Source organism: Pongo abelii, chromosome 4, assembly GCF_028885655.2.
Source record: "Pongo abelii isolate AG06213 chromosome 4, NHGRI_mPonAbe1-v2.0_pri, whole genome shotgun sequence".
NCBI classification, from domain to species: Eukaryota; Metazoa; Chordata; class Mammalia; order Primates; family Hominidae; genus Pongo; species Pongo abelii.
In genome coordinates, this window is record NC_071989.2 from 100,150,329 (window position 1) to 100,174,033 (window position 23,705).

The 23,705-nt window shown below is 35.2% G+C and overlaps 1 long non-coding RNA gene across 1 annotated transcript in view; it reads right to left on the reverse strand.

Annotated features, from left to right (window-relative positions):
• Positions 1–23,705, reverse strand: part of LOC134761412 (uncharacterized) — a 319,447-nt gene that overhangs the window by 38,681 nt on the left and 257,061 nt on the right. Inside the window, exons 5-7 of the long non-coding RNA XR_010139996.1 lie at positions 17,497–17,713; positions 16,944–17,107; positions 2,413–2,554 (exon numbers count right to left, since the gene is read on the reverse strand). This is a non-coding gene — a long non-coding RNA (uncharacterized LOC134761412). The remainder of the gene's footprint in view (positions 1–2,412; positions 2,555–16,943; positions 17,108–17,496; positions 17,714–23,705) is intronic.

Consider the following 23,705-nt stretch of genomic DNA (forward strand, 5'->3'; position numbering starts at 1 on the left):
AGGCCTCCCCAGCCATGCTTCATGTACAGCCTGTGGAACCATGCACCAATTAAACCTCTTGTCTTTATAAATTACCCAGCCTCAGGTAGTTCTTTATAGAAGTGTGAGAATGGACTAATACAATAATTCTATAACTGCAGTTCTTTGTGAATTGGGATTTACTCTCTTCATTTTTTTTAAACTAAAACAAATGCAGAAATAAATCAGGGACTTCTACTACCAGCCATGATTGAAAAACAGGAATGAGATTTACCCTCCTACCTTAAATAACTAGAAATCTGAGCAAAATATATAAAACAGTGTTTTTCAGGCAATGGAACAGACTGCTGACTGCAGAGATTCCTAAGAATGTTGAAATTATTTCTAGTAGGAAATCTTTTGTTTCAAAGTTAAATCACTAAAATATCTAAAAACAGCTCATATTTCTTTTCCTAAACGTAAATGTCACATGTTAAGCAAACAAAACTTACAGTATAGTGTTTATTGGATAATATTTTCAAAATATCACATATTACTTTTTCTATTGCATACATTTTTGTGATTCTATTATGTGAGACTATGCCAAGCCAGTCTAGTTGGCATTTAATTGCTCCTGGCTTATGTAAGTACCAGTAGAATGTTTACCTTTAAATTTTAACTGCGCAGATGTGCATATGTTTCAATTAAGGAATAAAGAATGGAAAAAGAGAGGACAGAGAAAAAGAGGATCGCTGAAGAAGAAAGAATATTTTTTGAAGGACAGAGGCAAAATTCTCAAGAGAGAGCATATTTAGAAGAACATTAAATATATTCATAAATGTAGCCAAGTAAGCTTCATGGAGAGCTCTGAATTATCTTTGCAGCACAATTAATTCATTAAAGATATTCAATAATTTTTCTATACACTTTTTTTCTTAAAGCTATCATAATCATTAAAATGTTGAAGAAAAACTATTCAAAAGAAATTCAACTCAAACTAAAAGAATTTGAAACTAGTTGGTGTAGTAGAAAGAGATTATGGAGAGAAGTAGTATGGAAAATAAAATTGTAGGAAAGAAAAAGATGAACCCTCATTCTGGTCCTAGAAAGCAAAGATGTGGGGTTTAAAGTTTATTCTCTGAGTCAGTCATCTCCAAAAAGTGAGTTATTTTCTATTTGCAAATGATGAACCATTGAGGAAGCAATCATAAAAACGAATTTTTAACATTTATTTTCCTAAATATAACAATCATATGATAAACAAATAAAACTTAGTATTAACTATACACACCCAGTAGCTACACATATATAATTTAGAGAGAATTATACATCTGGATGTATGTTTAATATATACATATTTTTTTCCCAACTGGACTTGCATGATCAAAAATTCTCGAGATCGTAGTCCTAAGCAAAGAAGGAAGGGGCAACTGAAACTTCTTGAGCAAAAGAATAACAGGATCAAAGCAATGATTTAGGAACTCTTCCATTTTTTGTTTGTGGAGTTGTTCCCAGCTTCACTACTTTAGGGAATTAGAATGATTCAATCTTTAGAAGTTTCATACTCTTTCGCCACACCCAGGCTGTCACAGCCTTTCTTGCCTCTATTAGTGCAAAAGGAAGAGGCTGTACTGAGTGGTCATTTCGGGAAATTTTAAAGGGTAATAATTTGAAATGTTATTTTATAAGAACAAAATATGAAGAGCAGACATTTTCACCCTTTATGCAGCATTGACATTCAGGCTCTCAGAACTGCAAAGGATAATCAGGCATTTGCTTGTGGAATAAACTACCAAAATACATTGTGTGCTTTATTCTAGGTAGGAGAGGAAGCTGGCAATGCTCTTTAGCTTCTGAGAATGCTATCTAAAGGCATGGCATGGAAGGAATTTACTCAGCTTTCTGTTTTGGAGGGGATTTCAGACTGCTTCGGTTGACTATAATGTGTAAACTACTCTCAGTATAACAGCAGTGTGTGTGTGTGTTGTGTGTGTGTGTGTGTGTGTGTTTCTAAGTGAATTAAAGTTACTTTGCCAGAGTGAGGAGGGCCTAGTATTTAATCTTAACAATTAGCAAGCTTGAGAAAGTATTTAAATATCAAGAAATGACCATGCTAAACATGTAGTACATTTGCATCTTAATGCTGCTAAAAGAGAATGAACACAAACACAAAGACCATAAATCAAAGATATCATTCATCTTTCAGATGCGACTCCAGTTAAGACATAGGATTTTAAGAATGCATGATGGAATTAAAAGCTAAAAAATGTATATTTCGGTTTATAAACATTTCTATTACTTGAAAAAATATGTAAGGCTGGGCATAGTGGCTCACGCCTATAATCCCAGCACTTTAGGAGGCCAAGGCAGAAAGACTGTTTGAGCTCAGGAGTTGAAGACTAGCCTGGCCAACACAGGAGACCCCATCTCTAACAAAAAAATAATGATAATTACCTGGGTATGGTGGTGTATACCTGTGATCCTAGCCACTGAGGAGGCTGAGATGGGGGAATCGCTTGAGCCCTAGAAGTCGAGGCTGCACTGAGCCATGATCATGCCACTGGAATCCAACCTGGGCAACAGAGTGATACCCTGTCTTGAAAAAAAAATTATTTTTTGAAGTTTCCTTTTAAAAATTAAGAATTTTAGATTTGTATATAAAACAAATGCTGTGAAAATAGTGATCACGTATTTTTGAAATATGGTTCTAAATCTATGGATCTGTGCTGGCCAATATAGTAACCACCAGACATATGTAGCTAATTACATTTCCAGATAAATTAATCAATTAAAAGAGCCTAAATTTAATAAAATTAAAAATTTAGTTCTTCAGTAATGCTTGCCACATTTCAAGTGTGGCCAGGTGCTACTGTTTGGACAGCTATATCATATCATAGTATTAGTATAGACTAATATTCATTTCTAAACTAAATCTGAAAATAATTTGGGAAATTCTGATAATAAAATACTTGACATTATTGTCTATGTTTACATTTGTGTATGTTTCCATAAACAATAACTATTTCAATAATCAAAAAGACTACTAAAGTTCTTTTTATTGTAGGAATGCTGAAATGAAACCATTTTACAGTTTTACATATGAGAGTGGTGCTGTAGATAGTAACAAATTATTATCATCCATTTGATTAATTCATAATGCATGCCACTTAAAATAACAGGATTGTTACAATGGTCTGTTATCATTCTTTCAATTAAACATGGAAATAATACATTTCACAAGCATCAAAATTAATATTCATTTGGCATTCTATCAAATTACCTCATAATCATTGTGAATTTCTCAATTAGAACTATAAACCCTTGCCTTACTCAGAATAATATTAACAGAATTTTTAAAACAAAAGTACAAAGCAGGTCATTTAAAACACATCTGTTATAAGTTTGATAAGTAATCATTATAATTAGTGCTTTTACTGAAGATTTTACTGGAGGAGTTCAGTTTGTTTGTGATTTAAAAGCCTATCTAGAATAGGTATGTCACTATTAGGCAAGTTTAAACATACAGAATTTAACATATGACCAAAAGATAACAGGATTTGATTCAGAAGGATATAGTCAGTAGTTTAATCCTGTTACATTTTAGGTATAATTTAACCCAACCACCCAATTTTATAGATGAAGTGATTAAGATGTATGACGTGTGTGTGTGTGTATGAGAGAGAGAGAGAGAGAGAGAGAGAGAGAGAGAATGTGTTTGTATAAATTAATTGGCTAACCCAAAATACAGCCCAGTTTTCCAGAGTACCAAGGCAATAGCAAGGTTCTTTTATTTCTGTACCCTTATCAAAGAGGCTGAGAAAGGTGACATTAGCTTAGAAAAAAAAAGAAGAAAGGAAGAAAGAAAGAAAGAAAGAAAGAAAGAAAGAAAGAAAGAAAGAAAAAGAAAGAAAGAAAGAAAGAAAGAAAGGAAAGAAAGAAAGAAAGAAAAGAAAGAAAGAAAAAAGGAAGAAAGAAATCCAGTGTCTTGTCTTATTATTAGCCATTAGAATATGGAACATGGTAATTCCCAAGGTTACACATAATTCATATCTGACATTCATGACTAGAGGAATAAATGTCCAGTAAACTGCACATAAATCATTATAAAATAACTCCTTCACACATTAACAATTAGAGTGGTAGGCAAAATGAAAACGATAAATTCAAAGTCTTGACTTAGCATATAAGACCCTGAACAATCTGGCTCCAACCTAATTTCTATTGCTTATATAACTAAACAAATCTTTGCTCTAATCAGTAAATTTTCAGTTCAATAAACATTTATTATGGTTGCCTACTATGTGTCTAGAATTGTTCCCAACATTAAGGATGGCCCAAGAAAGAAGGCACTGTTACTGTCTTCAAGAAACTGAGCAGGATGGAGAAACAAATATTTCTCTCTTCCTGGAGGATATTAACTTTATGATAAGAGAAAATAAATAATTGAAAAAGATAGTAAGAGCTGTGACAAACATCCCTCCTATGGAAAACATAAAATGGAGTTAACCCAGTCATTAAAGAGATAATACAAGATTTGAATTTTAATTAGTGAGATCTGAGATGGGTATTCTAGACAAAGGTCACCCACATTTCTCCTAAGGTTCAGACCCATTTACTGAATTGCCTCCTCCACGCTTCTTAGATGTTCCATAGTTTCATTAAATTTAATATACTATAATTTAACTGACTACCTCCCATTTTTCCGAAACCTGCATTTCTCCCTGCTAAACTCTTGAACAAGCTATACATCTGATGTTATCCTTCGCTCCTTTGCCCACACACTTTACTTCCTTTCAACTACAAAATACTTCTAATTCCACCACGAAGGATCTTTCAAATCCATTCTGTTGGCCCCCATCCTTGCTATCACTAATTTTGTTCAGGGCCCCATCATAGTTCACTTGGATAACTGCAATTACAGTAGGTCTCTCTTCCCTTAATGTTACCATTCCTCCGTCCACTTTATGAAGATAGAGTAATATTTTGAAAGGCAAATATGAACATGTCACCTCTTGCATAGAAACCTTTGATAGTTCTTCATTGCCCTGAACAGAATGAGCACTGCTAATCTCTCTACCTCACTCAGACACCCGCTCTGCTATCTAGCAATAAGGAAAGTGTCTCAGTTCCTTCAACCCAATGTTCTCTTTGCTTCTGGGGTCTTCTATATCTATAGAACGCAACAGGTAGCCAGTGTATAACATGGCAACAGATGGAGCAAGAGGGAGAGAGAGGGGAGGTACCAGACTCTTTAGAACAAACAGATCTCACATGAACATAGAGTGAGAACTCACTCATTACTGTAAGAACACCACCAAGCCATTTACAAGAAATCTGCTCCCACAATGCAAACACCTCCCACTAGGGCCACTGCCAATATTGGAGGTCACTTTTTAACATTAGCTTTGCAGGGGACAAAACATCTAAATTATACAAACTAGATTCAAGGATATTATATTTTTAGCAATTTTGAATAAATAATTTTTGAAAGCATGTGATATGAAGCAAGTGCAATTCTCACAAACCTCTTATCTCCTTCAGCATCTTATTAGAGAAAGTCTCCAAATCTCAGAAGACAATTTTTGAGTATTGCTGCAGAGCCTACATTTTACCCATTTCTTTGACTAGAAAGAAAATTAGAATATTCAGCAGAGTAAAAGTGGTAGAAAAAGTTGTGATTACCTTCCAATTGCCCTTTATCCCCAGCTGCTATTCACTAAACAGACTGAAATCTCTCTCTGCTGCAAACCTCAGGAAGTAAAGAGATATGTCAGGAAAACGCTCACATCCCATGTACCCACAGTAAATTTTGTGTATGGGAGAAACAGAGAGAACCATCTTGGAGAAAGAAAATCAATTCTCTCTTAATTGGGTGTTCTAAGAGGTTAGAACACTGAGTGAAGGCTGGGGCTTGGTTAGATCAGGAGATTAAAAACAATGATTTTAGTATAAGTATCAGTTGACCTAGAAGGAGGGAAGTAAGAATGTGAGGAGGAGAGTTATAATTGTCTTGTGCTGATGAGCATGTATGTATCTCTCATATGTAAAAGCATCTGATGCATAGATGATTTTTTACAAATACCCATTAATCATATTCACTCCCAGAATACAACTTTTTGTTCACTATCTAAATGCATTTGTATGTGTTTGGCTATATTAAGTACTTAAGTTATATTCTGCCAACGGAAGTATAACATAAGTGATATAAGGTTATAGATCTAGAATATTCCAGAAACTAAGAATCATTTCTCTTCCTATGTATCTCAAAATGCTCTCTCTGTGTATGTAAAAAGAATCCTAAATGCATCTGTTTTGTTCTGCCACCCACTAGCACTAGCACTCAGGAGAATCATGTAACTTCCTTAGATCTCATATGTAAAATGAGGCACTTCATTATTTCACTTATAAAGTTCTATGTGCACACACCTAATAAATTTATCATGCTCATAGAACAAGATGTGCTCATGATAGAGATGTGAAATCAGCTTCATACATCGTGACATGTTTATAGTATCAACCTTTAAGTGTGCGTATGTAGATTTATTTTTGCTTGTAGCAATAGTACAGTACCCACACCTTTAAAATAAAGGGAGTCCTCCATCGTTAAATTCTTAAAGCCAACTAGTTAAGATAAAATTAATGAACTTGTAACTGTATTTGGGTAAAATTAAAATAAATATAAAAAATATAAGGAGTTGTTCACATGTCTCTTTTCTGGTTAAGCATATCAATTTTCAGACAGGTCTACTGAAAAGCTTGATTTTTTTTTTCCTTGCCCAGTCTTTAAGATTATTGGTTCTGACTTGCATAATATCATACATTTAACTGCAGTATTTGTTGAATTAATCAACGGATAATGAGCAGAATACACTACTTTTACACTAACAAGAACAAGTTTTACATTTTTTCTCTTTCAAACTCTGCAAAACTATATGTTCAAAGGTAACATATCTCAAAAGAAACCTTTAAGAATTTTTTTGTTTTTTAAATTGATCTAACCCTAAGAATGCATTCAATTGGCCACTGACGCTCATAAGAGTGTTTTTAAATGTTAATTATCTCCTCTTTATCCTTGATATTTTTTCTGCATCAAGTATGGGTCAATGCACACTTGTATTCATAGAGTCTCTCTTTGAGTGATTCATTGATCCTGATATGTTTTGGATTCTAAGATAAGAAATTATCAAATATAACATTAATTTGTTTATGACATTTTTGGAGAAAAGAGGCACTAATTTTTTTAAGGAAGAGTGTACACTGATTCTAAGAAGGACTCACATTTATAATATGTGGAAATATAGGAGGAAAGACTGTGACTTAGAAAAAAGGAAATATATATGCATATTTATTTGTACAAATATGTACATATTTTCCATCTGTATGTAAATGCATATATATATACACACACACATATATATATACCGTGTTAACAGCTTCAGACACAACTTACTTCTTTGTAGTTTTAGCATTTGATGCCTAAAATAACTAACCTAGGAAAGATAGTTCAACAGATTGAATTTTGAGAAAGAAAAAAAAATTAGGGTTGCAGATTTTAATCCCAGATCTGCCACTTCTTTCTAAAGTATATGGCCTTGGCAAGTTACCTAGTTTATCTTATCTAGATTCCTCATTTGTGAATAGCTTATATTAATAATATTCCATATAATGCTGTTATGAAATGATACATAGAAAATTCTTAGGATAAAGAATGTATGGTGTAACTGCATATATAGGTAACACAATTTTAAATTGGATCTTTTCTCTTTCTGTTTCAGCTGAGGCCTTTGAGATACTATGTGAACTGCTCCGACATCCTGAAGAGGAGGTCTGGATCATTTAAGTAGGACTTGCAAAGAAAGTGGCCTAGATCCTTAGCTGAGCTGATCACTTACCTCAAACCTATAAAGAAGTGGAGGGGCCAAGAATAGGTGTTGGATGTCAGCAGGAGAGTTTCATCAAAGAGCTGTCAGTTTCATCTCAACCTTACCCTCCAGGAGAGGTAAGATGTCCTCTCTCTCACAATAGATGAGTTTGACTTTTGGTCCTGGGCATCTGTGGTACTCAGTGCTTAGGGCTGGCTCCATGCTTTAAAATATGTATATGTGAGAACTGCATGAACTCGCCAGTGGGGAGATGAAAAAGAAAGAAAAAAGTCAGGAAGCTCCAGAAGCTTTCTACATTTCCATTTGAGATAAGGATAAGGATGCCTGAATGTTTTTCTTGAAGAAGAAGTGAACAAATGGAACAGAAAGCTATATTTTACCTGAGAGAGGAAAGAGAGTGCATAACTGTTTCTCATGAACCACAGTGAAGTTTGAGAGCATAGGCTCAGAACCAACTCAAATTCTCTACACAAAGATTGCCTGGAGAGTCAAGGTGAGCACCCCTCCCACGCACACACCTGCCAATGCACACACAAAAGACAGAGGAAGACTACAGGATTGCAAAAGGAGAGAGGAGGAACACAAGTGGCTAGCTGAAGGAAAAGTATTGCTTAAATTTGGGGATCACTGCTGAAGGTTTCCAATAGTACTCCAAAAAAATAGGAGACCACATGAATCATAATCAATCTCAAAGGAATCCATCATAAACACTGGTCACAGCTGGAGGTAACCAATACTCTATTGGTGTCTGTCCTTGTTCATGTACTTGTCTCCCCACCACTCCAATCACTGAAGCTGAGTCTCTTGGGTGGTGTGCAAAGGAGATCGAATCCAGCCAAGTGACAGGATGAAAGAGAATCTGACCACACTCTCCATCCTTGCCACAGACTTCCAAGCTCAAAGGGTCCTGTAGTGAGAGAGGAATGGCTCTTTGTTTTTTGTGTTTTGTTTTGCTTTGTTTTGTTTTGTTTTGTTTTGTTTTGAGATGGTGTCTCCCTCTGTTGCCCAGGCTGGAGTACAGTGGTGCAATTTCAGCTCACTACAACCTCTGCTTCCTGGGTTCAAGCAATTCTCGTGCCTCAGCGTGCCTGAGTAGCTGGGATTTACAGGTGCCTGCCACCACACCTGGCTAATTTTTGCATTTTTAGTAGAGACAGCAGAGATGGGGCTTTGCTACGTTGGCCAGGCTGATTTCAAACTCCTGACCTCAGGTGATCAGCCCACCTTGGCCTCCCAAAGTTCTGGAATTACAGGTGTGAGCCACTGCGCCCAGCTGAGAGGCTCTTTTTAAATTTTAAAATATTTAATTGACAAATGAAAATTATATATAATCAAGGTACACACATGATGATTTAGTATGCTTGTACATTATATATTGACTACCACAGTGTAATTAACATATCCTTCACCACCCACAGTTATCATTGTGGAGTGTGGGGCAGGGGTGAGAGTTGAGGACACTTATAATCTGCTGTCTTAACAAAGTTCAAGTAAACAATACAGTATTAGTAACTAAGGTCACTATTCTATACATTAGATGCCCAGAAATTATTCATCTTATAATACAGTTTGTACCCTTTGACCAAATTTCCTGAGCTGCTCTGTGCTCCCCACCACCCCTGTCAACCACCATTCTGCTGTCTGCCTCTATAAGTTTGACTTTTGAAATTTTGGAGTTTTAAAGATCACTCTGGTCTAAACCTAAACTAGCCAATTCAGTAACCACTAGCAGCATGCAACCACTTAAATTTAAATTTAAAATAATTAAAATTCCAGTTTATCAGTCACACTAGCCAGATTTCAAATACTCAATAACTACATGCAGCTACTTTATTGGACAGTGCAGATATTAAAAATTTCTATTAGACAGCACTGGTGCCATATATATTAATTAGTGAACTAAGAGTTTGGTTATTTGTTCCTAAAAGTTATCAGAAGACTTTTTTTTTTTTTTTTTTAGATGGAGTCTGGCTCTGTCGCCCAGGCTGGAGTGCAGTGGCACTGTCTCAGCCTACTACAAGCTCCACCTCCTGGGTTCAGGCAATTCTTCTGCCTCAGCCTCCCATGTAGCTGGGACTACAGGCCCCACCACCACGCCCGGCTAATTTTTTGTATTTTTTGGTAGAGACGGGGTTTCACCATGTTAGCCAGGATGGTCTTGATCTCCTGACCTCATGATCCACCTGCCTCAGCCTCCTGAAGTGCTGGGATTACAGGCATGAGCCACTGCACCTGGCCTATCAGAGGACTTTTGTTATTACCTGAGTATTGGCAGATAACATGATTGCACAGAGTAGGATTAAATGGCCCAAAGAAGAACAGAGTGGTTGATCTGATTTCATTTGATGAGTCGCAGTTCTTCAGTGCTCTGTTTCTATACCCAGGTAAAACTAGTTGCCTAAGCAAAAGTATTGATTATTATTGAAAATAATACAGATCAAATATAGTGCCTGGGCATCTATCTGTCTCCATATTCAACTTTTTTTTTCTTGGAAAATTTTGGGTAGAGTGAGGGAAGAATATAAAAAATCCAACGAAGTCATTTAAACCAAATAAAATGATAACGCTTGTGATACTCTAAATGTGGATTCTAGATTTTAAAATTGAATGTAAAAATAAAAAGACCACTGAAGTGTTACAAATATTGTAAAAAATTTGTGGGGTTGAAAATTTGAAAATTACTTATCAACTTATTTCTTCAAACTTTTGTAAATTTTATTCCATTTTTAAGTCTTATAGTAATCACTAACATGCATCATTTAGATGCTTGAAAATATTCTTGGACTCTCGTGTGTTTTGTAACAACAATCATAGTTTTCTTTTCAGTCATGTGCATAACCTAGAACAGAAGGCAATTCAATTTAGTCTCCTTACGAGATATTTGTTCTCTTTTTGTCCATTACTTCCTCAAGATTTAATGTGACATATTAAAAACATAAAATCATATTAAATACTTTATCATAAACACCAACCTACAAAAAAATTTCTTAGTACATTACTCCATGGGGAAATAAATGTAAGCTTTCTGCTGAAAACATATGGCAAGCTCACAAATAGTGCTTTTGCAGGTGTTTTATATGGGAATAATGTTGCTGTAAGTCTCCAGAAAAATGATAGCATATTAGTGCTAGAGACACTAAAGCACTTAAAGTCCGATCACCGCCTTTGACCGTTGTGGAAATTGAGGCCTGTTGCCACTTTCCTTGCATGGCAGCACAATAGGAGAATTAAGAAAATAGATTGGAATTGAAGAAACTAAATCCCTGCCCTGACCCTGGCCCATATCTACTGGGCAAATTTGGGCAAGTAGCTTAATAGCTCTAGGTTTCAATCTCTTCCCATATGAACTTAGAATAATAATGCCAAATAATATAATTACAAACTGATCAATTTCTTATGAGACAGATGATGTTCGTAACATACAATTTATGGTAGCAATCATTTTTTTCTCCTCCATTAGTGCTTTAAATTTTTCTATAATTACCTGCTTAAAGTCACAAGACAAAGTGAGTGAAGTCCCCAGCCATTCACTTTCCTCTGTTGCCCTCTGCTCAGGGATCCCAGGATCTCAGGTACCGGCAGCAGGGGTGAGCCCTGCTGAACTTTTTTCCCAAAGTAAGCCTTTAGCACCAGAGTAGGATTAGGAAAGGAAATTGAGGTGGCATCCACTCTCAGCTACATTTGCTTCCAGAATCCTCTTTCACATTTTCCTGCCCCCAGAACGGAGGAAATTCTGCCCTTCTCTCAGTCCCAAGTCCTTTCCCATTTCCGTTCCCAGAACAAGTGAAAATTTTTTCTGGGAAAAATACGCTATCTTATACATGAGTTTTGTGTGCAGGATTTTGCATATAAACTATCCTTGGAACAGTCAAGGGACAAACTGGAAACAAATCAGTATGCACAGAGCAGGAAACTAGAGGATTTGAGACTGAACCAAGAACCACTCACTACAGTGTATAGCCTATGTTGGGGAAACAAATGGCTATAAAAGAGGACACTGGGGTTTTTCTAAATTTAGCTTCCAAAGTACTTAACAATTCCAGGCATACTTCAGGCAATCACCAATAATTAAAGTAAAAGGTACAAATCTGTCAAATAAATGAGGGAGTATAGCCAGACACATTATATTCTGGATAGTGCACAGGGATCTAACTGGGCTGGGTATGAGACTTAAGGAAAACGACCCTTGTCCTGAAACTCTAAAATTTATGTGCTGCATGACAATGGGAGCACTGGCCTTTGTTCTATCAGGAGCTGGAGTACAAGTTTTGCAACTAGAGTTTGTGTCATGGGAGAGCCTTCGCCTCACCCTCTGTTCTTACACCAGCAGTGAAGTACAGCTGGTCTCCATCCCTCGTAGATTTTAGTTCTAAAATGACCTGTTCTTTAAGGACATCCCAAAATCTCAACTGAAGTGTACAAAAATAAAAAATATATAATTTTATATTTATGCAAGAGAGAAATATATTTATATAAATATAAAATTATATTAATTTAGATAATTTTATAAATCATATTTTATAATTATAATATAATTATTATTTACTTTAATTATCAATTACATTAATTTTATGAATAACTATTTAAATTATAAATTTATATATACATAAAGAGAGAGAATTGAGATTGGACACCATCTCAATTCCCCCTCTTAATCCTACTCTGGTGCAAATATATATATATATTTTTTTTAATTTTTAAAATTTTCAAATCCAGTATCTACATAAAATTGCCATTTATTTCTTCAGATAACAAAAACATAATATCAACCAATCACACATTTCCTATACTTTGATTGTGTTTATATTCTGAGGCACTTTGAAGTAGCATCGTTACTGAAACACCAGGGGTTTGTTCCAGGCCCTGCTGCTTGCCACACAGAAAGCCAATCACTGAGATAATGAGTATTGCCTGTGAAGAAGGCTTTAACCAGGTGCTACAGATGAGATGGGGGAACAATCTCATATCTGCTCAACTGACTGAAATTAGGGGTTTATAATGCAGTGAAGAAATGTAACTATGTGCGGGAAAACAGCAGTTAGGGAGGGATAAGGAAGACATGCTGGTCAACAGGAAGCAGAAAATCAGTTGAAGATTATGACAGGTGAGGGGTCTGGTGACTTATTGTCTAGTTTCAGTGATTTGCTAAGTTTCAGTTCTTTGATACCATCTGGGAGGACTGATGGCTATTCTCCTGAGAAAGGAACTCAGATTAGACAAATGAAACTTTCTCAATTTTTAATACTGGGAAGGTCAATGTCTATGTTTATTCAGAAGGAATTGTAAAGATCAGTTCTACAGGACAGTTGGGCTGGTTTCAGTCTCCCCTTTTCTATTTATTAATTCCTCAATCATGGAGAATCTGGTATCAATTTCTCTGGTTGCTTTATGATGAAGAGAGGTGTTGTGGACAGCTCCAAACGTAGCCACCCATGAATTAATGGTTAATCTAATTCTATAGTTTTCTTCTGCAACACAATCTTTCTCTTCAGTCATATAAGAATAAAATATTCTTAAGGATAAGGCCTATCTTTCCTGAATATTACAACATTGTAACCATAACACAGTTTTTCCTCATTACCTAAAGGAGAAGATCTGAATCCAATTCAAATTACTGATTTAATTTAATTACCTTGGAAATAAACAGCATTTAAACATTTCTACTCTCACCTAGTTTTCCAAATAATAAAATATGTGTGCTATTTCTGTTCTGTAAAATATACGTACTATTTCTGTTCAGAACTTATGAAGATAAGCCTATTTTCTTTTCCAGGAAACTTAAAGCATTTATAGCTCTCTAAATCATCAGAGGTAAGCAAAACCAATCCAATTTTAAATAACTGGTGTGTTGTATCATTTTTTGGAGGCTTGACAAAGGTAGCTTGGGAATTTTACATAAATAGAGCAAATGATGAGTTGTTGGAAATGCATAGGAAACAAATCACAATTCATGGAACCAAATACAAGCCTTCCAGCAGAAAGTAAAAAATAAAACAGTGGTTTTATGTATGTATATATAAGTGAAACCCAAAGGAGATCAAAGAGTAAATAAATGAAAATTAAAAGCAAAATCAACTGAACAGAAAACTAACCCCAAATTTTTCTCCTGCTCAGTTTACCTTAGAGGCTACAGTGTTACCCAGGGTCTAAAAAAGAAAATACAAAAAAAGATGAATATTTTGTTCCCGATACATAAATTAACATCTTTAAGTCTCCCAACACCACATACATTTTGTGCAATTAAGAAGTTTACTTCAAGCACATAACCAGTAAACATTTTAGTGCTAGTACTATCTATGCAGAATAGCAAACACAGTATGAAACAAAGCAATGAAAGCATCTTTATGAAATTTGTTTCCATGGTAAATCTGGCTTTGTGCTTACCTATAGTAAAAAGAAATTTTCAAACACCAGCATATTTCTTTACATTATTTCATATTTTACCTTTATCAAGATTAGGAGCTTTGATTATGAGCAATGTTAATTAGTTGAATTTTTCCAATTTTCTATCTTGTCTTAAAGAATGTTTTATTAACTAAACTTTTTCAAGTTCCTATTTTCTCTGAATGTACATGAAGATAAACACAGAGAGAAACAGGAATAAATGTACCTATGACTTACACGGACCATCTATGATACGCTTTGACTTCCTATTTTGTCCTAAATTCTTTTTTTTGATAACCAGTCATTTTATTACAAAAATTTTCATAATTCATAATTTGAATAAACAGATAATTTCTGAATTAGATAAAATTATTCTTTTCCTCAATAAAAACCCATCTTCTTTAGCACATTTTATATACAGAATTATAACCTTAAATTTTAGTGAAAGTCTAGGAACCAATAAATCCTGAACAACTATCAGATGTTAGCATTTGATAGCTGAAAACATTCCATAATTTTTTAAAACATGTGTTCCCATATCATAACCCTCTAGTAATTGGGAATGACCCAAACATCAAAGGAACATTAAAAAAATTCTAAGATTTTTAAATTATACAAAAATTTCCTTATGGTAAAAGAAAAACTTTAGCCCAATTAAAGAGTTTAATTGAGCAAAGAACGATTTGCAAATCAGGCAGCCTCCCACACCAGAGTAGGCTAAGAGACTCTGGTGCAGCCATGTGGTAGAAGATTTATGGATAGAAAAAGGAAAGTGATGTACACAAATCAGAAGTGAGGTACAGAAACTGCTGGATTGGTTATAGCTCAGTGTTTGTCTTAGTCGAACACGATTTAAACAGTTGGCCACATTTGATTGGCCAAAATTCAGTGATTGGCACAAGAGTACAGTATAGTCTGTTTACACTTCTATTTAGGCTATGATTCACGATGTACAGAGAAACTTTTAGGCCAAACTTAAAATACGTAAGGAGGCAGTTTTAGACTAAACTTGATTTAACAGTTCCCTCCTTTTGGTCATCCTCTCAAAATTGAGAGGATGACCAAAAGTTTAGTGATTGATGGCACTATCATCATTGTAACTGTACTTATTTGCTCTTGAAACCCACTGGAAAATAGAACTATGGATTTTGTAAGATGGGAACAAGGACTTCAGGTCATTTTTTTAAAAGGGTTCCAGTAGAGGGTATCTCCTTATGCCGGAACATCCTGTTTACAAGGAAAAAAAAAAAAAAAAAAAACCCTAAACCTGGTCTTTTCTAGGATCTATGTGTTTCCTTAAAGTCTTAGTTTGATTATGTCACATTTATCATAAGTGACTCCATTTTGGTTTGATCTGGTCTTTTGGGGTCTACTGCATGAGCTCAGTCCAAAACAATGGCCTCCAATAATTGTCTTTAAAAAAAATCTCCCATTTAGTCAAGTTCTCCTTAGGTAAGAGTGTGACCAAAACTAATTTAGATATACAATTTGAATGAGCTCCATGGTCTAAGTTAAATTATCTATGATAAGCCATCAGTTGTCAGTGCTATGCACCTAAATCGGGGAAACAACTGGTATTCAAAAGGACGTAAGTCCAACGTCAAGCATGGAGAACCAGGACGGCTGCCTTACCCTTCCTGAGTCCTGCATTCCATGACTCATCATGAAAATGATAAAAATGACCCCAATTAAATATATTTTGCTGTGGTAGCTTATAAACTGCTAAAATAGTGTATGACCAATGTTTGGTTTGTCAAACCAATATTCCTGGGAACACAAAGCTTCAGGTACATTCCACAACGTGATAGGCCACTTAAACATTTGTAGAGGGATACCATTCAGTTGTCATTTTCAACACATTTTCAACATTTTCAACAATGTTACCATCATTTTGGGTTTCCAGTCTCAGAATTCATTTACAGGTTATGGTGCCCTCATGGTCACACACTTTTCACTCTTGTCATTACAGTTGAAGACAGACCATTTGATATTCTAGAGATGGCTGCATGCAAACTTGTAAAGCTTTTCAGAGACCACAGTGCACCAGGGAGACTACTATTATGACTATCAGGAGGATAATACCAAGAGTTTGGAGTATGCTCCTTACCCAGGGTCTCCATAAAGCAAACAAACTAAAATCAATAGATCAAAGAATGAGCTAGATAAAGAGTCTACTTGCTTTAACTAAGCAGTCTCTTCATTAATCCCCTACTATTTAATCTCTGTAATATCCAATGTGATATATTTCTCCATGGGCAACAAGTGCCAGTAGCTGCACGGTTACTTCTCTGTTTAGCCGGGAAGTAATCTAGAACAATTCTATTATTTAGCATCACTTTCACGAGATAATTTAAAGTCTGTTGTGTAATCATAGCTTTTACAGGAGAATCTGCTAGGGAGCCTATGGTGAGGAACGAATTTCTAATCATTGCCTCCTTTACTAACTATCGAAAAAAGGACCTAACAAATGATGCCCTTCTAGAAGAATGATGACCTTCTGGCAATGTTCTTTTTAACCCACACTGTAGGTTGAGAGGAGTTCTTTCTGACTGATTGTGGAGCAATGTACATACCATTAAAATTTCTCACCTACGTTGGGCCTTCATCTTCCATCTATCAAGGCATAAGTTTATTGTATTAGTCCGTTCTTGTATTGCTATAAAGAAGTACCTGAGACTGGGTACTTTATAAAAAAAAAAAGTGGTTTAATTGACTCACAGTTCTGCAGGTTGTACAGGAAGCATGGCTGAAGAGGCCTCAGGAAATTTACAATCATGGCAGAAGTTGAAAGAAAAGCAGTCACATCTTCACATGTCAGAGCAGGAGAAAGAGTGAACGGGAAGGTTCCACACACTTTTAAACAACCAGACCTCATGAGAACTCTATCACAAGACAGTAATAAAGGGATCATGTTAAACCATTAGAAACCACACCCATGATCCAATCACCTCCCACCAGGCCCCACAAACACAGGGGATTACAATTCAACATGAGTTTTGGGTGGGGACACAGAGCCAAACCATATCTGTTATCCATGTATAAGTCTGGCTGCAGCATCCTTCACAAATAAAAGTATACCCCATGAGTGCACACAACAGATTCCATTTTTACTTCTATTGTTTATAGAGGCATAAGCAAGGGGAAAAATTCAAAGACAATAGTCTCATGGTACTAGACAAGTCTTGATCTGTGATCTTGGGAAAAAGCTTCTGTGATCTTGGGGAAAAGGATGCCATCTTCTGGGCAGAAAATCATCCCTGGTTAGCTTTACCTTAAGGGTTCCCAAGGATGTCCAGTTTCAAGAGTGTGGAGGGATGCTTCTGAGTTGTAAGATTATGAACCCAAGGTTCAAAGTCCTGAAGTTTTGCTGCAATATGGATGGCAGGAGCAGTCTTTCTCTGGTGTTCTCAGACAGTTCAATCTTTGGGTTATGGATTATGAAGGGGTTGATCGTCCGCAGTCAGTGAACCATGAAAAGCTTTCTGTACCTGGTGAAAATACACAGTGGCATAATAAACTACTGTTATAACATCAGCTCTCTTGAATGGAAAATCTTTTATAGAACCAGAAAACATGTGTTGAAAATGACAACTGAATGATATCCCTCTACAAATGTTTAAGTGGCCTATCACGTTGTGGAATGTACCTGAAGCTTTGTGTTCCCAGGAATATTGGTTTGACAAACCAAACATTGGTCATACACTATTTTAGCAGTTTATAAGCTACCACAGCAAAATATATTTAATTGGGGTCATTTTTATCATTTTCATGATGAGTCATGGAATGCAGGACTCAGGAAGGGTAAGGCAGCCGTCCTGGTTCTCCATGCTTGACGTTGGACTTACGTCCTTTTGAATACCAGTTGTTTCCCCGATTTAGGTGCATAGCACTGACAACTGATGGCTTATCATAGATAATTTAACTTAGACCATGGAGTTCATTCAAATTGTATATCTAAACCATTTCAGTATTGGCTGATTTAGCATGAAAACTGGCAAAGTATCTCCTTGGTATTTAATTAGTTTCTGTTCTACTTGGGTTAGCAGATTTGCAAATCAGTCAGTCTTTTCACTGAAGTTCCAGGAATTCAGCCAGATGTGGTGGCTCACACCTGTAATCCCAGCCCTTTGGGAAGCTGAGGCAGGCGGATCACTTGAGGACAGGAGTTGAGACCAGCCTGGCCAACACGGTGAAACCCCATTTCTACTAAAATATACAAAAATCAGCCAGGCATGGTGACACACACCTGTAATCCCAAATACTCAGCCGGCTAAGGCACGAGAATTTCCTGAACCCAGGAGGCAGAGGTTGCAGTGAGCCAAGATCGTGCCACTGCACTCCAGTCTAGGCAACATGTGTCAATAACATAAACTTCTGACATTTAATTGTATTTATTATTCTACATGCCTTTTTTTCATTAAAATTAAATTCATTACCAGTTCCTCTGGCTACATGATTGCACATCTTTGAAAACTGTTCTCTTCCATATTGTTCTCCATAATACTTGCAGTGAAAATTTTACATACATTTGTACAATACTGGATTATATTAAACTAGCAATTTGAAATTTCCATGAATATACACTCTAGGAATATACAATTTTCATGGAAGTATAGTTTTGCTTACTTTATATTCTCAATATCCTGCACAAAATGCACAACATCTAGTAATTCTCAATAAATAATTATTAAAATAACGAACAACCATTGCTAATGCAGTACTTTGGCCTGTTCTCTTCTCATTATTGAAATATTTTGCCCTACACAATTCTCCAATTACAAAGATCATATTCAACTTCTAATGCTAGCTCAAATAACACTCTCTCCATTAGTCTTGGCCTAGTCTCTTAGCTAGAATTTACCTCTTTTGCTCTTGAACAGTATATTTATTTTTAATATTTTTAAATTTGAGATAATTATAGATTTATATACATTTATCAGAAATATGACAGAAAAAGTCTATGCATCATTGTGTGGTAATATTTTGTATAACTATAGCACAGTATTACAACTTGAAAATTGATATCAGTGAAATCCATCAACCCTATTCAGACCTCACCACGTTTATATGCACTTTTATTTATTTATTTATTTTTGAGACAGGGTCTCACTCTGTCGCCCAGGCTGGAGTTCAGTGGTGCATCATGGCTCACTGCAGCCTCAACCTCCTGGGTTCAAGCAATCCTCCCACCTCAGCCCCTCCACTAGCTGGGACCAAAGGCACACACCACCATGCCCAGCTAATTTTTTGTAGAGACCGGTTTCACCATTGCTCAGGCTGCTCTCTAACTCCTGGGCCCAAGTGACCCTCCTGCCTCAGCCTCCCAAATTGCTACGATTACAGGCATGTGCCACTGCGCCTGGCTGCACTCATTTGTGTTTGTGTGTGCATTTGGTTCTTTGTAATATTATCACACTTGTAAATTTCTATGATTATTACCATAATAAAGATACAGAACAGTTCCATCCTAAGTACTCCAGGTGCTACTATTTATTGCCATAGCCATATCTTTTCCCCTTAACTCCTTAATCCCCAGCAACCACTAATCTATTCTGCATTTTATGTCGTTTAAAAATGTAATATAAATGAAATCACATGCTAGGTAACCATTTGAGATTGATTTTTTTTTTTTTTTTATTCAGTGTAATACTCTTGAGATCCATCCAAATTATCGGGTGTAACAATAGTGGTTCCTTTTTATTGCTCAATAGTATTCCATGGCATGAATGTGTCTGTTTATTCACACATGGGAGGACGTTTGGGTTGTTTCCCATTTGAGGCTATTATGAATAAAGCTGTTCTGAACATTAATGATTAGGCTTTTTTGTGAACATTAAGTTTTTATTTCTTTGAGACAAATGCCATAAAAAAACATTTTAATATTGAGGAACTATTAAAAGATTAATTGTTGGTGGAAATGGAAACTTGGAGTCTCTATGAAACTGAGTTTCCATAAAAGATAAGTATTGTATTGTTAGGTAATGTATAGAACTTGTTTAATAACTACAACATAATGAATATTTGATTCGGTCAACTTTGGTTCTATCTAGAGAGACAATATTGTGATCATGGGTACTTGATGCACACACACAATAAAAAAATGCAGTCAATCTACTAATTATTTGCAGTGCATTACAAAGAACATACTGTTTGATGTTTTTATTCAACAACTGAATTGTCTATTAATTCCAGACAACCAGAGAGTTACTATTGATCTTGATGTTTTTTTAAGTTGCTTGTCAGTCAAGGCTACATCCTTTATGCAACATTTTTTTCTCCAGAATGTGCTTCAATTTTCTGAATGAGACACAGTCTTTGCTTTCTAATTCACTGAAAAGAAAGAGCCCACTCAATATATGTTCTCTTATCTCAGGATAGTTCTGTTATTGTTCTCATTTTTTATTACTTCTTAACCAGTATAAAAGAATGTGTGTATGTAAATATGTTCCAATTGTGGAAGGTAATACACACCTTAGATTCCATACCTTTATAATTCTTTACTCTCCTTCTTCATTTAGTTTCTGTTTTTCTGCCTTCAAATATACAAAGCCTCATTCTGTAAAATTATTTTATTTAGTACTCTTGAAGTTTTTTTTTCCTTTTAATTATCAAACTTTTCATATGTGTGGTTCATAACCTCAGGTTTCACTTTCTTTCAAGCTAATCCTTTATTAACTCTCTGAAATGCGTTTTTCATTCTTACCACTCAGCTAAAATGACAATTCCAACTTTGACAACAGTAGTCTTTTTATTCCATAATAATAATAATAATAATAACAGTCTCTCTATTGCCATGCTTTCTGACACTACTGTCAAAGTTGGTTACCTATTTCATCTAAAAATTTTCTCCTGTCAGGGGTATCTAGAATAGTTTCTTGTTTTACTTGAAATAAATATTCAAGTTAGATGGTTTCTTCTCCATCCTGTGAGGGTTTCCATGTTCCTTCTTTTTTTGAAGCATGAATCAGCTAGACTAATTAAGATGCCATCGAAAGAAAGATTTAGGATTGTGTTCTCTGACCATGGAGTGGAGGCCTTAACAGGAACCAAGTGTCAAAAGGGACGGTAAGGCCAGATGCATTAACATGCATCACACTTCAGTGAATTTCTGGCATATACCCTGAATGAAAGACAGCACCCATACACAGCACCACGTGAGCCTTTATTTTATTTATTTATTTTTGCTGTTAGGGTGAACCCTGACTTCATTTCTATTCCTCTTACTGCCAAATAAATATCACTCACAATCTCAAAAAATGTTTTACAGAAGTAATAAGAATGTTGCATCAAAAAATACAGAATTCATGAACAGGTTTTTTATGCTCCATCTCTCCAGAAAGAGAAAAGTCAACTGCATATATGGTAAACATTTTTAAACTTTTGTTTATAATTGACATATAATAATTGTACATATTTATGAGTACAGTGTGATGTTTCAATACATGTATACATTGTATACAATTCAAACCAAGGTATTCATCATATTCATATTCTCATGCATTTGTCATTTGTTTGTGGTGAGAACATTCAAAGTCCTCTCTTATAGCTATTTTGAAATATACAATACGATATTGTTAACCATAGTCATCCTACTGTGCAATAGAACACTGGAATTTATACTTCCTATCCAACTGTAATTTAGTACCCATTAAGCAGTCTTGAAAATCTTTCAAAACACTTCATTCTGAAGATTTGATTCAGGTTTATCTTGACCTACAATTTCCTATTTAAATACAGATTGAAAAGGAATGTTTGTTACCTACACTTCTGGATCACAGTACCTTACTTTTCAATGGCATCCTTGACATAGCTTAAGAAAATAATTCAGATGCCAAGACCATACTCTCCACATGTGTGTGAGCGTGCACACACACACACACAGATATGTTGACATGTTTACTAGGAAACCAAAAAAAAAATAAACCTTTTTGCTCCCATAGAAGGATCTAGAGTCATTTCCATGATTTTGAAAACTCAAGCCATCAAAATGAGATATCCTGAACAAAAGGAGAAAAACACAACCTCAGCAATATATGATGTTCACTTTCATTTAATAGAGTTAATATAAATCTTTGCAGCTGTATTCCTAAAAAAATGAAATTAAAACTATCAAACTTTTGAAATCCCTCATGTGACAGTGACCCCTTTTGGCCTTGCATTTCTCTCCTACTCTTACCTTACTTTTACATATCCTTGAACATAATAAGCTTGCCACCACTAATGTTATAAAGTAGTAATTGTTCCTAATTGGTAGGGAGGCGACAGACCATTCTGGTAATGTTGTGAAACTGTAAGAAAGGAGGAGTGAGAACATTCATGGGCCCAGCAGTAATTATCCACTAATTTGGCCTGTTTGTGTGGGGACAGCTCATTATAGCCCTTAAGAAACCTCAGAATAAAGAGGGAAAGTAGGTAGGAGGCAAGGTTAAATAATTAGTGTTCGGCAGATTTTTTTTTAAGATTCAAAGAATAGGATTAAGGGTGGGAAATGTGACCAGAGTAACAATTAAGAAATGGCAGAATATTCTGAACTAAGTGGGTTTTATGTTTTTGTGGGAGTAGGGGTATATAAGAATCCTATATTATGGCATGAAAAATGATGTGTCACTTTTTTTACATGTTTTCAATTATGACCCTGATCATCCCCTTACATTTTATAGTGCCAATCTCATCTTAACAGGATATTTATTCTCATGAGTCTTAAAAGATTTTCATAGTTTTCATAAAATAATGTATAAAGTTTTTATATTATCTTATCTTTAACATTTGTAGATTTGTTTTGTGAGTTGGAAACACATACTTGTATGCACACACATGAGGAGAAGCATGATACAGACTTTGCAAATAAATAATTATTCAACCATAACTCTGTTAACAAACTTGAACTCCTAGATTTCTCACCTATTTATATCTGATACCTCATTTTAAAAGTATGTATGCTTACTCTTGCTTTTATATGAATATGTACATATATACATTCACAGACATATACATACATACATTTGGTAAATAATTTGTATAGAGTCAAAGATTTTCTAAGAGCATCATTTTTAACCGTCTTTTCTAATAAGTAATATTTATCTAACCAATTTAGGTGATTGCAATTAGTGTTTTTATCCACTTAATACAAAGTGAAATGCACTTGTTGAAAAATTGTAAATCAAATGAGCTCTGCAATTTGAGTTACCCAGAAAACACCTATGTATGTCTTAAATATTTACTCATTAAAGGACTTCGGGAAAAGTTCCAGCATATTATATTCCTCATTCCTTTGCTGAAAGGTGACAATATTCGTAATTGCAATATATAAATAGAAGCATTGGATGAGTACAACAGATTTAGGCTAAAATATGATATTAATTAATATTGCAAAGGTCATACCTTTTATCCATATATACATTAGATCATTTTTCTCTCTTATAATTCAAAATAAACTTCTCTAAGCCAAGAGATGTGTTAGAAAAGTATTCTTCTCTTCAT